This window comes from Engystomops pustulosus, chromosome 3, assembly GCF_040894005.1.
Source record: "Engystomops pustulosus chromosome 3, aEngPut4.maternal, whole genome shotgun sequence".
NCBI classification, from domain to species: Eukaryota; Metazoa; Chordata; class Amphibia; order Anura; family Leptodactylidae; genus Engystomops; species Engystomops pustulosus.
The window spans coordinates 225,205,639-225,218,138 of NC_092413.1; the positions used below are offsets into that span (position 1 = coordinate 225,205,639).

A 12,500-nucleotide genomic window follows, 5' to 3' on the forward strand; every position below is an offset into this window, starting at 1 on the left:
GCAGGTATCTGGGTTACAGGTCTGTCACAGCCTGGGAGGGTCTGAAAACGCTTTTGGACACGAGCTAGATTGGGAGCAGTGATTTGGACTGATGATGACCAGTTTCTGGGCACAAACAGGAGTCCGAACTTACTAGGGGAGCTTTTGCAAATTGTAACATTGTAGACGGACAAAAGGAAGGACGCTAGCAGAGGATGGTTTCGATCCATCGACCTCTGGGTTATGGGCCCAGCACGCTTCCGCTGCGCCACTCTGCTGCTACATGCAATGGCTTGGGAGAAGTTCTCACTAGACACTGACTTTTGCTGGGCTACTTAAGGAAAGGCGGCCCTCCGTCAGTCTGTGTAGAGATTTATTGGTTGTTGGGGAACATTTCGGGGCCCACAACTGGTTGCTTATTTTGTTTTCATTTTGTTGCTCGGAAGATCACCCGTACACATAGGCCATTGACCTGCCTGAAACTGGAACACCAGGCAAGCAGCTTCCGTGTCTCTGTGGCGCAATCGGTTAGCGCGTTCGGCTGTTAACCGAAAGGTTGGTGGTTCGAGCCCACCCAGGGACGCAGTCCTCTTTTGCTTCCGCCTGCAGCTTGAGTGGCTCAGCTACAACTTCAATTAAGAGCTCCGTATAACTGGCCAGTTTCAATATCTAAAGCACACATGGAAGAAGAAGGTTCTTCAGATGGAAGAGAAGAAGCACAGCAGAAAAGTGCTTGCTGCCAGCTTAATAAACGTGCAAAATGAAAGGATACCAACAAAAAAAAAATCTCCTTCGAGCCGGAATTGAACCAGCGACCTAAGGATTGCTATTAGAGTACTACAGTCCTCCGCTCTACCAGCTGAGCTATCGAAGGCTTGGGGGAAGCCCTGGGTGCGTGCTTACTAGCCTTACTTTTCAGTGTCACGGCCTTGGCAAGCAGGAGACGATTTCTCCCAATTTTGAAAAAGGCTGCAAAAAGGACAAAGCTGGAGGATGCGGGCATCGATCCCGCTACCTCTCGCATGCTAAGCGAGCGCTCTACCATTTGAGCTAATCCCCCTCTGCTGCTGAGGGGTGTGTGGAGGGTGGAGTTTTTTCCACTAGACTCTGACTTTTTGGTAGGTCGTTTTTTTTTTTTTTTTGTTTTTTTTTTAAGTGTGGATGTAAGGCAGCCTTAAGCAAATCAAGACTGCAAAGCCAGGGCGGCTTTGAAAACTATTTTTGGACACGAGCAAGATTGGGAGCAGTAATTTGGGCTTCGGTTGACCGCGTCCTGGGCAGAAACAGGAGTCCTAACTCACTAGAGAGATTTGGCTAATTGTAACGTCAGAGATGGAAAAAAAAAATTCAGGCACCAAGCAGAGAATGGTTTCTATGCGCAGGTATCTGGGTTACAGGTCTGTCACAGCCTGGGAGGGTCTGAAAACGCTTTTGGACACGAGCTAGATTGGGAGCAGTGATTTGGACTGATGATGACCAGTTTCTGGGCACAAACAGGAGTCCGAACTTACTAGGGGAGCTTTTGCAAATTGTAACATTGTAGACGGACAAAAGGAAGGACGCTAGCAGAGGATGGTTTCGATCCATCGACCTCTGGGTTATGGGCCCAGCACGCTTCCGCTGCGCCACTCTGCTGCTACATGCAATGGCTTGGGAGAAGTTCTCACTAGACACTGACTTTTGCTGGGCTACTTAAGGAAAGGCGGCCCTCCGTCAGTCTGTGTAGAGATTTATTGGTTGTTGGGGAACATTTCGGGGCCCACAACTGGTTGCTTATTTTGTTTTCATTTTGTTGCTCGGAAGATCACCCGTACACATAGGCCATTGACCTGCCTGAAACTGGAACACCAGGCAAGCAGCTTCCGTGTCTCTGTGGCGCAATCGGTTAGCGCGTTCGGCTGTTAACCGAAAGGTTGGTGGTTCGAGCCCACCCAGGGACGCAGTCCTCTTTTGCTTCCGCCTGCAGCTTGAGTGGCTCAGCTACAACTTCAATTAAGAGCTCCGTATAACTGGCCAGTTTCAATATCTAAAGCACACATGGAAGAAGAAGGTTCTTCAGATGGAAGAGAAGAAGCACAGCAGAAAAGTGCTTGCTGCCAGCTTAATAAACGTGCAAAATGAAAGGATACCAACAAAAAAAAAATCTCCTTCGAGCCGGAATTGAACCAGCGACCTAAGGATTGCTATTAGAGTACTACAGTCCTCCGCTCTACCAGCTGAGCTATCGAAGGCTTGGGGGAAGCCCTGGGTGCGTGCTTACTAGCCTTACTTTTCAGTGTCACGGCCTTGGCAAGCAGGAGACGATTTCTCCCAATTTTGAAAAAGGCTGCAAAAAGGACAAAGCTGGAGGATGCGGGCATCGATCCCGCTACCTCTCGCATGCTAAGCGAGCGCTCTACCATTTGAGCTAATCCCCCTCTGCTGCTGAGGGGTGTGTGGAGGGTGGAGTTTTTTCCACTAGACTCTGACTTTTTGGTAGGTGGTTTTTTTTTTTTTTTTTTTTTTTTTTTAAGTGTGGATGTAAGGCAGCCTTAAGCAAATCAAGACTGCAAAGCCAGGGCGGCTTTGAAAACTATTTTTGGACACGAGCAAGATTGGGAGCAGTAATTTGGGCTTCGGTTGACCGCGTCCTGGGCAGAAACAGGAGTCCTAACTCACTAGAGAGATTTGGCTAATTGTAACGTCAGAGATGGAAAAAAAAAATTCAGGCACCAAGCAGAGAATGGTTTCTATGCGCAGGTATCTGGGTTACAGGTCTGTCACAGCCTGGGAGGGTCTGAAAACGCTTTTGGACACGAGCTAGATTGGGAGCAGTGATTTGGACTGATGATGACCAGTTTCTGGGCACAAACAGGAGTCCGAACTTACTAGGGGAGCTTTTGCAAATTGTAACATTGTAGACGGACAAAAGGAAGGACGCTAGCAGAGGATGGTTTCGATCCATCGACCTCTGGGTTATGGGCCCAGCACGCTTCCGCTGCGCCACTCTGCTGCTACATGCAATGGCTTGGGAGAAGTTCTCACTAGACACTGACTTTTGCTGGGCTACTTAAGGAAAGGCGGCCCTCCGTCAGTCTGTGTAGAGATTTATTGGTTGTTGGGGAACATTTCGGGGCCCACAACTGGTTGCTTATTTTGTTTTCATTTTGTTGCTCGGAAGATCACCCGTACACATAGGCCATTGACCTGCCTGAAACTGGAACACCAGGCAAGCAGCTTCCGTGTCTCTGTGGCGCAATCGGTTAGCGCGTTCGGCTGTTAACCGAAAGGTTGGTGGTTCGAGCCCACCCAGGGACGCAGTCCTCTTTTGCTTCCGCCTGCAGCTTGAGTGGCTCAGCTACAACTTCAATTAAGAGCTCCGTATAACTGGCCAGTTTCAATATCTAAAGCACACATGGAAGAAGAAGGTTCTTCAGATGGAAGAGAAGAAGCACAGCAGAAAAGTGCTTGCTGCCAGCTTAATAAACGTGCAAAATGAAAGGATACCAACAAAAAAAAAATCTCCTTCGAGCCGGAATTGAACCAGCGACCTAAGGATTGCTATTAGAGTACTACAGTCCTCCGCTCTACCAGCTGAGCTATCGAAGGCTTGGGGGAAGCCCTGGGTGCGTGCTTACTAGCCTTACTTTTCAGTGTCACGGCCTTGGCAAGCAGGAGACGATTTCTCCCAATTTTGAAAAAGGCTGCAAAAAGGACAAAGCTGGAGGATGCGGGCATCGATCCCGCTACCTCTCGCATGCTAAGCGAGCGCTCTACCATTTGAGCTAATCCCCCTCTGCTGCTGAGGGGTGTGTGGAGGGTGGAGTTTTTTCCACTAGACTCTGACTTTTTGGTAGGTGGTTTTTTTTTTTTTTTTTTTTTTTTTTTAAGTGTGGATGTAAGGCAGCCTTAAGCAAATCAAGACTGCAAAGCCAGGGCGGCTTTGAAAACTATTTTTGGACACGAGCAAGATTGGGAGCAGTAATTTGGGCTTCGGTTGACCGCGTCCTGGGCAGAAACAGGAGTCCTAACTCACTAGAGAGATTTGGCTAATTGTAACGTCAGAGATGGAAAAAAAAAATTCAGGCACCAAGCAGAGAATGGTTTCTATGCGCAGGTATCTGGGTTACAGGTCTGTCACAGCCTGGGAGGGTCTGAAAACGCTTTTGGACACGAGCTAGATTGGGAGCAGTGATTTGGACTGATGATGACCAGTTTCTGGGCACAAACAGGAGTCCGAACTTACTAGGGGAGCTTTTGCAAATTGTAACATTGTAGACGGACAAAAGGAAGGACGCTAGCAGAGGATGGTTTCGATCCATCGACCTCTGGGTTATGGGCCCAGCACGCTTCCGCTGCGCCACTCTGCTGCTACATGCAATGGCTTGGGAGAAGTTCTCACTAGACACTGACTTTTGCTGGGCTACTTAAGGAAAGGCGGCCCTCCGTCAGTCTGTGTAGAGATTTATTGGTTGTTGGGGAACATTTCGGGGCCCACAACTGGTTGCTTATTTTGTTTTCATTTTGTTGCTCGGAAGATCACCCGTACACATAGGCCATTGACCTGCCTGAAACTGGAACACCAGGCAAGCAGCTTCCGTGTCTCTGTGGCGCAATCGGTTAGCGCGTTCGGCTGTTAACCGAAAGGTTGGTGGTTCGAGCCCACCCAGGGACGCAGTCCTCTTTTGCTTCCGCCTGCAGCTTGAGTGGCTCAGCTACAACTTCAATTAAGAGCTCCGTATAACTGGCCAGTTTCAATATCTAAAGCACACATGGAAGAAGAAGGTTCTTCAGATGGAAGAGAAGAAGCACAGCAGAAAAGTGCTTGCTGCCAGCTTAATAAACGTGCAAAATGAAAGGATACCAACAAAAAAAAAATCTCCTTCGAGCCGGAATTGAACCAGCGACCTAAGGATTGCTATTAGAGTACTACAGTCCTCCGCTCTACCAGCTGAGCTATCGAAGGCTTGGGGGAAGCCCTGGGTGCGTGCTTACTAGCCTTACTTTTCAGTGTCACGGCCTTGGCAAGCAGGAGACGATTTCTCCCAATTTTGAAAAAGGCTGCAAAAAGGACAAAGCTGGAGGATGCGGGCATCGATCCCGCTACCTCTCGCATGCTAAGCGAGCGCTCTACCATTTGAGCTAATCCCCCTCTGCTGCTGAGGGGTGTGTGGAGGGTGGAGTTTTTTCCACTAGACTCTGACTTTTTGGTAGGTGGTTTTTTTTTTTTTTTTTTTTTTTTTTAAGTGTGGATGTAAGGCAGCCTTAAGCAAATCAAGACTGCAAAGCCAGGGCGGCTTTGAAAACTATTTTTGGACACGAGCAAGATTGGGAGCAGTAATTTGGGCTTCGGTTGACCGCGTCCTGGGCAGAAACAGGAGTCCTAACTCACTAGAGAGATTTGGCTAATTGTAACGTCAGAGATGGAAAAAAAAAATTCAGGCACCAAGCAGAGAATGGTTTCTATGCGCAGGTATCTGGGTTACAGGTCTGTCACAGCCTGGGAGGGTCTGAAAACGCTTTTGGACACGAGCTAGATTGGGAGCAGTGATTTGGACTGATGATGACCAGTTTCTGGGCACAAACAGGAGTCCGAACTTACTAGGGGAGCTTTTGCAAATTGTAACATTGTAGACGGACAAAAGGAAGGACGCTAGCAGAGGATGGTTTCGATCCATCGACCTCTGGGTTATGGGCCCAGCACGCTTCCGCTGCGCCACTCTGCTGCTACATGCAATGGCTTGGGAGAAGTTCTCACTAGACACTGACTTTTGCTGGGCTACTTAAGGAAAGGCGGCCCTCCGTCAGTCTGTGTAGAGATTTATTGGTTGTTGGGGAACATTTCGGGGCCCACAACTGGTTGCTTATTTTGTTTTCATTTTGTTGCTCGGAAGATCACCCGTACACATAGGCCATTGACCTGCCTGAAACTGGAACACCAGGCAAGCAGCTTCCGTGTCTCTGTGGCGCAATCGGTTAGCGCGTTCGGCTGTTAACCGAAAGGTTGGTGGTTCGAGCCCACCCAGGGACGCAGTCCTCTTTTGCTTCCGCCTGCAGCTTGAGTGGCTCAGCTACAACTTCAATTAAGAGCTCCGTATAACTGGCCAGTTTCAATATCTAAAGCACACATGGAAGAAGAAGGTTCTTCAGATGGAAGAGAAGAAGCACAGCAGAAAAGTGCTTGCTGCCAGCTTAATAAACGTGCAAAATGAAAGGATACCAACAAAAAAAAAATCTCCTTCGAGCCGGAATTGAACCAGCGACCTAAGGATTGCTATTAGAGTACTACAGTCCTCCGCTCTACCAGCTGAGCTATCGAAGGCTTGGGGGAAGCCCTGGGTGCGTGCTTACTAGCCTTACTTTTCAGTGTCACGGCCTTGGCAAGCAGGAGACGATTTCTCCCAATTTTGAAAAAGGCTGCAAAAAGGACAAAGCTGGAGGATGCGGGCATCGATCCCGCTACCTCTCGCATGCTAAGCGAGCGCTCTACCATTTGAGCTAATCCCCCTCTGCTGCTGAGGGGTGTGTGGAGGGTGGAGTTTTTTCCACTAGACTCTGACTTTTTGGTAGGTGTTTTTTTTTTTTTTTTTTTTTTTTTTTTAAGTGTGGATGTAAGGCAGCCTTAAGCAAATCAAGACTGCAAAGCCAGGGCGGCTTTGAAAACTATTTTTGGACACGAGCAAGATTGGGAGCAGTAATTTGGGCTTCGGTTGACCGCGTCCTGGGCAGAAACAGGAGTCCTAACTCACTAGAGAGATTTGGCTAATTGTAACGTCAGAGATGGAAAAAAAAAATTCAGGCACCAAGCAGAGAATGGTTTCTATGCGCAGGTATCTGGGTTACAGGTCTGTCACAGCCTGGGAGGGTCTGAAAACGCTTTTGGACACGAGCTAGATTGGGAGCAGTGATTTGGACTGATGATGACCAGTTTCTGGGCACAAACAGGAGTCCGAACTTACTAGGGGAGCTTTTGCAAATTGTAACATTGTAGACGGACAAAAGGAAGGACGCTAGCAGAGGATGGTTTCGATCCATCGACCTCTGGGTTATGGGCCCAGCACGCTTCCGCTGCGCCACTCTGCTGCTACATGCAATGGCTTGGGAGAAGTTCTCACTAGACACTGACTTTTGCTGGGCTACTTAAGGAAAGACGGCCCTCCGTCAGTCTGTGTAGAGATTTATTGGTTGTTGGGGAACATTTCGGGGCCCACAACTGGTTGCTTATTTTGTTTTCATTTTGTTGCTCGGAAGATCACCCGTACACATAGGCCATTGACCTGCCTGAAACTGGAACACCAGGCAAGCAGCTTCCGTGTCTCTGTGGCGCAATCGGTTAGCGCGTTCGGCTGTTAACCGAAAGGTTGGTGGTTCGAGCCCACCCAGGGACGCAGTCCTCTTTTGCTTCCGCCTGCAGCTTGAGTGGCTCAGCTACAACTTCAATTAAGAGCTCCGTATAACTGGCCAGTTTCAATATCTAAAGCACACATGGAAGAAGAAGGTTCTTCAGATGGAAGAGAAGAAGCACAGCAGAAAAGTGCTTGCTGCCAGCTTAATAAACGTGCAAAATGAAAGGATACCAACAAAAAAAAAATCTCCTACGAGCCAGAATTGAACCAGCGACCTAAGGATTGCTATTAGAGTACTACAGTCCTCCGCTCTACCAGCTGAGCTATCGAAGGCTTGGGGGAAGCCCTGGGTGCGTGCTTACTAGCCTTACTTTTCAGTGTCACGGCCTTGGCAAGCAGGAGACGATTTCTCCCAATTTTGAAAAAGGCTGCAAAAAGGACAAAGCTGGAGGATGCGGGCATCGATCCCGCTACCTCTCGCATGCTAAGCGAGCGCTCTACCATTTGAGCTAATCCCCCTCTGCTGCTGAGGGGTGTGTGGAGGGTGGAGTTTTTTCCACTAGACTCTGACTTTTTGGTAGGTGGTTTTTTTTTTTTTTTTTTTTTTTTAAGTGTGGATGTAAGGCAGCCTTAAGCAAATCAAGACTGCAAAGCCAGGGCGGCTTTGAAAACTATTTTTGGACACGAGCAAGATTGGGAGCAGTAATTTGGGCTTCGGTTGACCGCGTCCTGGGCAGAAACAGGAGTCCTAACTCACTAGAGAGATTTGGCTAATTGTAACGTCAGAGATGGAAAAAAAAAATTCAGGCACCAAGCAGAGAATGGTTTCTATGCGCAGGTATCTGGGTTACAGGTCTGTCACAGCCTGGGAGGGTCTGAAAACGCTTTTGGACACGAGCTAGATTGGGAGCAGTGATTTGGACTGATGATGACCAGTTTCTGGGCACAAACAGGAGTCCGAACTTACTAGGGGAGCTTTTGCAAATTGTAACATTGTAGACGGACAAAAGGAAGGACGCTAGCAGAGGATGGTTTCGATCCATCGACCTCTGGGTTATGGGCCCAGCACGCTTCCGCTGCGCCACTCTGCTGCTACATGCAATGGCTTGGGAGAAGTTCTCACTAGACACTGACTTTTGCTGGGCTACTTAAGGAAAGACGGCCCTCCGTCAGTCTGTGTAGAGATTTATTGGTTGTTGGGGAACATTTCGGGGCCCACAACTGGTTGCTTATTTTGTTTTCATTTTGTTGCTCGGAAGATCACCCGTACACATAGGCCATTGACCTGCCTGAAACTGGAACACCAGGCAAGCAGCTTCCGTGTCTCTGTGGCGCAATCGGTTAGCGCGTTCGGCTGTTAACCGAAAGGTTGGTGGTTCGAGCCCACCCAGGGACGCAGTCCTCTTTTGCTTCCGCCTGCAGCTTGAGTGGCTCAGCTACAACTTCAATTAAGAGCTCCGTATAACTGGCCAGTTTCAATATCTAAAGCACACATGGAAGAAGAAGGTTCTTCAGATGGAAGAGAAGAAGCACAGCAGAAAAGTGCTTGCTGCCAGCTTAATAAACGTGCAAAATGAAAGGATACCAACAAAAAAAAAATCTCCTTCGAGCCAGAATTGAACCAGCGACCTAAGGATTGCTATTAGAGTACTACAGTCCTCCGCTCTACCAGCTGAGCTATCGAAGGCTTGGGGGAAGCCCTGGGTGCGTGCTTACTAGCCTTACTTTTCAGTGTCACGGCCTTGGCAAGCAGGAGACGATTTCTCCCAATTTTGAAAAAGGCTGCAAAAAGGACAAAGCTGGAGGATGCGGGCATCGATCCCGCTACCTCTCGCATGCTAAGCGAGCGCTCTACCATTTGAGCTAATCCCCCTCTGCTGCTGAGGGGTGTGTGGAGGGTGGAGTTTTTTCCACTAGACTCTGACTTTTTGGTAGGTGGTTTTTTTTTTTTTTTTTTTTTTTTTTTAAGTGTGGATGTAAGGCAGCCTTAAGCAAATCAAGACTGCAAAGCCAGGGCGGCTTTGAAAACTATTTTTGGACACGAGCAAGATTGGGAGCAGTAATTTGGGCTTCGGTTGACCGCGTCCTGGGCAGAAACAGGAGTCCTAACTCACTAGAGAGATTTGGCTAATTGTAACGTCAGAGATGGAAAAAAAAAATTCAGGCACCAAGCAGAGAATGGTTTCTATGCGCAGGTATCTGGGTTACAGGTCTGTCACAGCCTGGGAGGGTCTGAAAACGCTTTTGGACACGAGCTAGATTGGGAGCAGTGATTTGGACTGATGATGACCAGTTTCTGGGCACAAACAGGAGTCCGAACTTACTAGGGGAGCTTTTGCAAATTGTAACATTGTAGACGGACAAAAGGAAGGACGCTAGCAGAGGATGGTTTCGATCCATCGACCTCTGGGTTATGGGCCCAGCACGCTTCCGCTGCGCCACTCTGCTGCTACATGCAATGGCTTGGGAGAAGTTCTCACTAGACACTGACTTTTGCTGGGCTACTTAAGGAAAGGCGGCCCTCCGTCAGTCTGTGTAGAGATTTATTGGTTGTTGGGGAACATTTCGGGGCCCACAACTGGTTGCTTATTTTGTTTTCATTTTGTTGCTCGGAAGATCACCCGTACACATAGGCCATTGACCTGCCTGAAACTGGAACACCAGGCAAGCAGCTTCCGTGTCTCTGTGGCGCAATCGGTTAGCGCGTTCGGCTGTTAACCGAAAGGTTGGTGGTTCGAGCCCACCCAGGGACGCAGTCCTCTTTTGCTTCCGCCTGCAGCTTGAGTGGCTCAGCTACAACTTCAATTAAGAGCTCCGTATAACTGGCCAGTTTCAATATCTAAAGCACACATGGAAGAAGAAGGTTCTTCAGATGGAAGAGAAGAAGCACAGCAGAAAAGTGCTTGCTGCCAGCTTAATAAACGTGCAAAATGAAAGGATACCAACAAAAAAAAAATCTCCTTCGAGCCGGAATTGAACCAGCGACCTAAGGATTGCTATTAGAGTACTACAGTCCTCCGCTCTACCAGCTGAGCTATCGAAGGCTTGGGGGAAGCCCTGGGTGCGTGCTTACTAGCCTTACTTTTCAGTGTCACGGCCTTGGCAAGCAGGAGACGATTTCTCCCAATTTTGAAAAAGGCTGCAAAAAGGACAAAGCTGGAGGATGCGGGCATCGATCCCGCTACCTCTCGCATGCTAAGCGAGCGCTCTACCATTTGAGCTAATCCCCCTCTGCTGCTGAGGGGTGTGTGGAGGGTGGAGTTTTTTCCACTAGACTCTGACTTTTTGGTAGGTGGTTTTTTTTTTTTTTTTTTTTTTTTTTAAGTGTGGATGTAAGGCAGCCTTAAGCAAATCAAGACTGCAAAGCCAGGGCGGCTTTGAAAACTATTTTTGGACACGAGCAAGATTGGGAGCAGTAATTTGGGCTTCGGTTGACCGCGTCCTGGGCAGAAACAGGAGTCCTAACTCACTAGAGAGATTTGGCTAATTGTAACGTCAGAGATGGAAAAAAAAAATTCAGGCACCAAGCAGAGAATGGTTTCTATGCGCAGGTATCTGGGTTACAGGTCTGTCACAGCCTGGGAGGGTCTGAAAACGCTTTTGGACACGAGCTAGATTGGGAGCAGTGATTTGGACTGATGATGACCAGTTTCTGGGCACAAACAGGAGTCCGAACTTACTAGGGGAGCTTTTGCAAATTGTAACATTGTAGACGGACAAAAGGAAGGACGCTAGCAGAGGATGGTTTCGATCCATCGACCTCTGGGTTATGGGCCCAGCACGCTTCCGCTGCGCCACTCTGCTGCTACATGCAATGGCTTGGGAGAAGTTCTCACTAGACACTGACTTTTGCTGGGCTACTTAAGGAAAGACGGCCCTCCGTCAGTCTGTGTAGAGATTTATTGGTTGTTGGGGAACATTTCGGGGCCCACAACTGGTTGCTTATTTTGTTTTCATTTTGTTGCTCGGAAGATCACCCGTACACATAGGCCATTGACCTGCCTGAAACTGGAACACCAGGCAAGCAGCTTCCGTGTCTCTGTGGCGCAATCGGTTAGCGCGTTCGGCTGTTAACCGAAAGGTTGGTGGTTCGAGCCCACCCAGGGACGCAGTCCTCTTTTGCTTCCGCCTGCAGCTTGAGTGGCTCAGCTACAACTTCAATTAAGAGCTCCGTATAACTGGCCAGTTTCAATATCTAAAGCACACATGGAAGAAGAAGGTTCTTCAGATGGAAGAGAAGAAGCACAGCAGAAAAGTGCTTGCTGCCAGCTTAATAAACGTGCAAAATGAAAGGATACCAACAAAAAAAAAATCTCCTTCGAGCCAGAATTGAACCAGCGACCTAAGGATTGCTATTAGAGTACTACAGTCCTCCGCTCTACCAGCTGAGCTATCGAAGGCTTGGGGGAAGCCCTGGGTGCGTGCTTACTAGCCTTACTTTTCAGTGTCACGGCCTTGGCAAGCAGGAGACGATTTCTCCCAATTTTGAAAAAGGCTGCAAAAAGGACAAAGCTGGAGGATGCGGGCATCGATCCCGCTACCTCTCGCATGCTAAGCGAGCGCTCTACCATTTGAGCTAATCCCCCTCTGCTGCTGAGGGGTGTGTGGAGGGTGGAGTTTTTTCCACTAGACTCTGACTTTTTGGTAGGTGGTTTTTTTTTTTTTTTTTTTTTAAGTGTGGATGTAAGGCAGCCTTAAGCAAATCAAGACTGCAAAGCCAGGGCGGCTTTGAAAACTATTTTTGGACACGAGCAAGATTGGGAGCAGTAATTTGGGCTTCGGTTGACCGCGTCCTGGGCAGAAACAGGAGTCCTAACTCACTAGAGAGATTTGGCTAATTGTAACGTCAGAGATGGAAAAAAAAAATTCAGGCACCAAGCAGAGAATGGTTTCTATGCGCAGGTATCTGGGTTACAGGTCTGTCACAGCCTGGGAGGGTCTGAAAACGCTTTTGGACACGAGCTAGATTGGGAGCAGTGATTTGGACTGATGATGACCAGTTTCTGGGCACAAACAGGAGTCCGAACTTACTAGGGGAGCTTTTGCAAATTGTAACATTGTAGACGGACAAAAGGAAGGACGCTAGCAGAGGATGGTTTCGATCCATCGACCTCTGGGTTATGGGCCCAGCACGCTTCCGCTGCGCCACTCTGCTGCTACATGCAATGGCTTGGGAGAAGTTCTCACTAGACACTG

The 12,500-nt window shown here is 48.6% G+C and overlaps 9 non-coding genes across 9 annotated transcripts; all 9 read left to right on the plus strand.

Annotated features, from left to right (window-relative positions):
- Positions 1-488: 488 nt before the first annotated feature.
- TRNAN-GUU (transfer RNA asparagine (anticodon GUU)) lies at positions 489-562 on the plus strand. Its single transcript has one exon. It is a non-coding gene; the product is annotated as a tRNA-Asn (tRNA).
- Positions 563-1,845: 1,283 nt separating this feature from the next.
- TRNAN-GUU (transfer RNA asparagine (anticodon GUU)) lies at positions 1,846-1,919 on the plus strand. The gene has a single exon. It is a non-coding gene; the product is annotated as a tRNA-Asn (tRNA).
- Positions 1,920-3,202: 1,283 nt separating this feature from the next.
- On the plus strand, positions 3,203-3,276 carry TRNAN-GUU (transfer RNA asparagine (anticodon GUU)). The gene has a single exon. It is a non-coding gene; the product is annotated as a tRNA-Asn (tRNA).
- Positions 3,277-4,559: 1,283 nt separating this feature from the next.
- Positions 4,560-4,633, plus strand: TRNAN-GUU (transfer RNA asparagine (anticodon GUU)). Its single transcript has one exon. It is a non-coding gene; the product is annotated as a tRNA-Asn (tRNA).
- A 1,282-nt stretch (positions 4,634-5,915) lies between these two features.
- On the plus strand, positions 5,916-5,989 carry TRNAN-GUU (transfer RNA asparagine (anticodon GUU)). Its single transcript has one exon. It is a non-coding gene; the product is annotated as a tRNA-Asn (tRNA).
- A 1,283-nt stretch (positions 5,990-7,272) lies between these two features.
- TRNAN-GUU (transfer RNA asparagine (anticodon GUU)) lies at positions 7,273-7,346 on the plus strand. The gene has a single exon. It is a non-coding gene; the product is annotated as a tRNA-Asn (tRNA).
- A 1,280-nt stretch (positions 7,347-8,626) lies between these two features.
- Positions 8,627-8,700, plus strand: TRNAN-GUU (transfer RNA asparagine (anticodon GUU)). Its single transcript has one exon. It is a non-coding gene; the product is annotated as a tRNA-Asn (tRNA).
- A 1,283-nt stretch (positions 8,701-9,983) lies between these two features.
- Positions 9,984-10,057, plus strand: TRNAN-GUU (transfer RNA asparagine (anticodon GUU)). Its single transcript has one exon. It is a non-coding gene; the product is annotated as a tRNA-Asn (tRNA).
- A 1,282-nt stretch (positions 10,058-11,339) lies between these two features.
- TRNAN-GUU (transfer RNA asparagine (anticodon GUU)) lies at positions 11,340-11,413 on the plus strand. The gene has a single exon. It is a non-coding gene; the product is annotated as a tRNA-Asn (tRNA).
- The last annotated feature ends 1,087 nt before the right edge of the window (positions 11,414-12,500 follow it).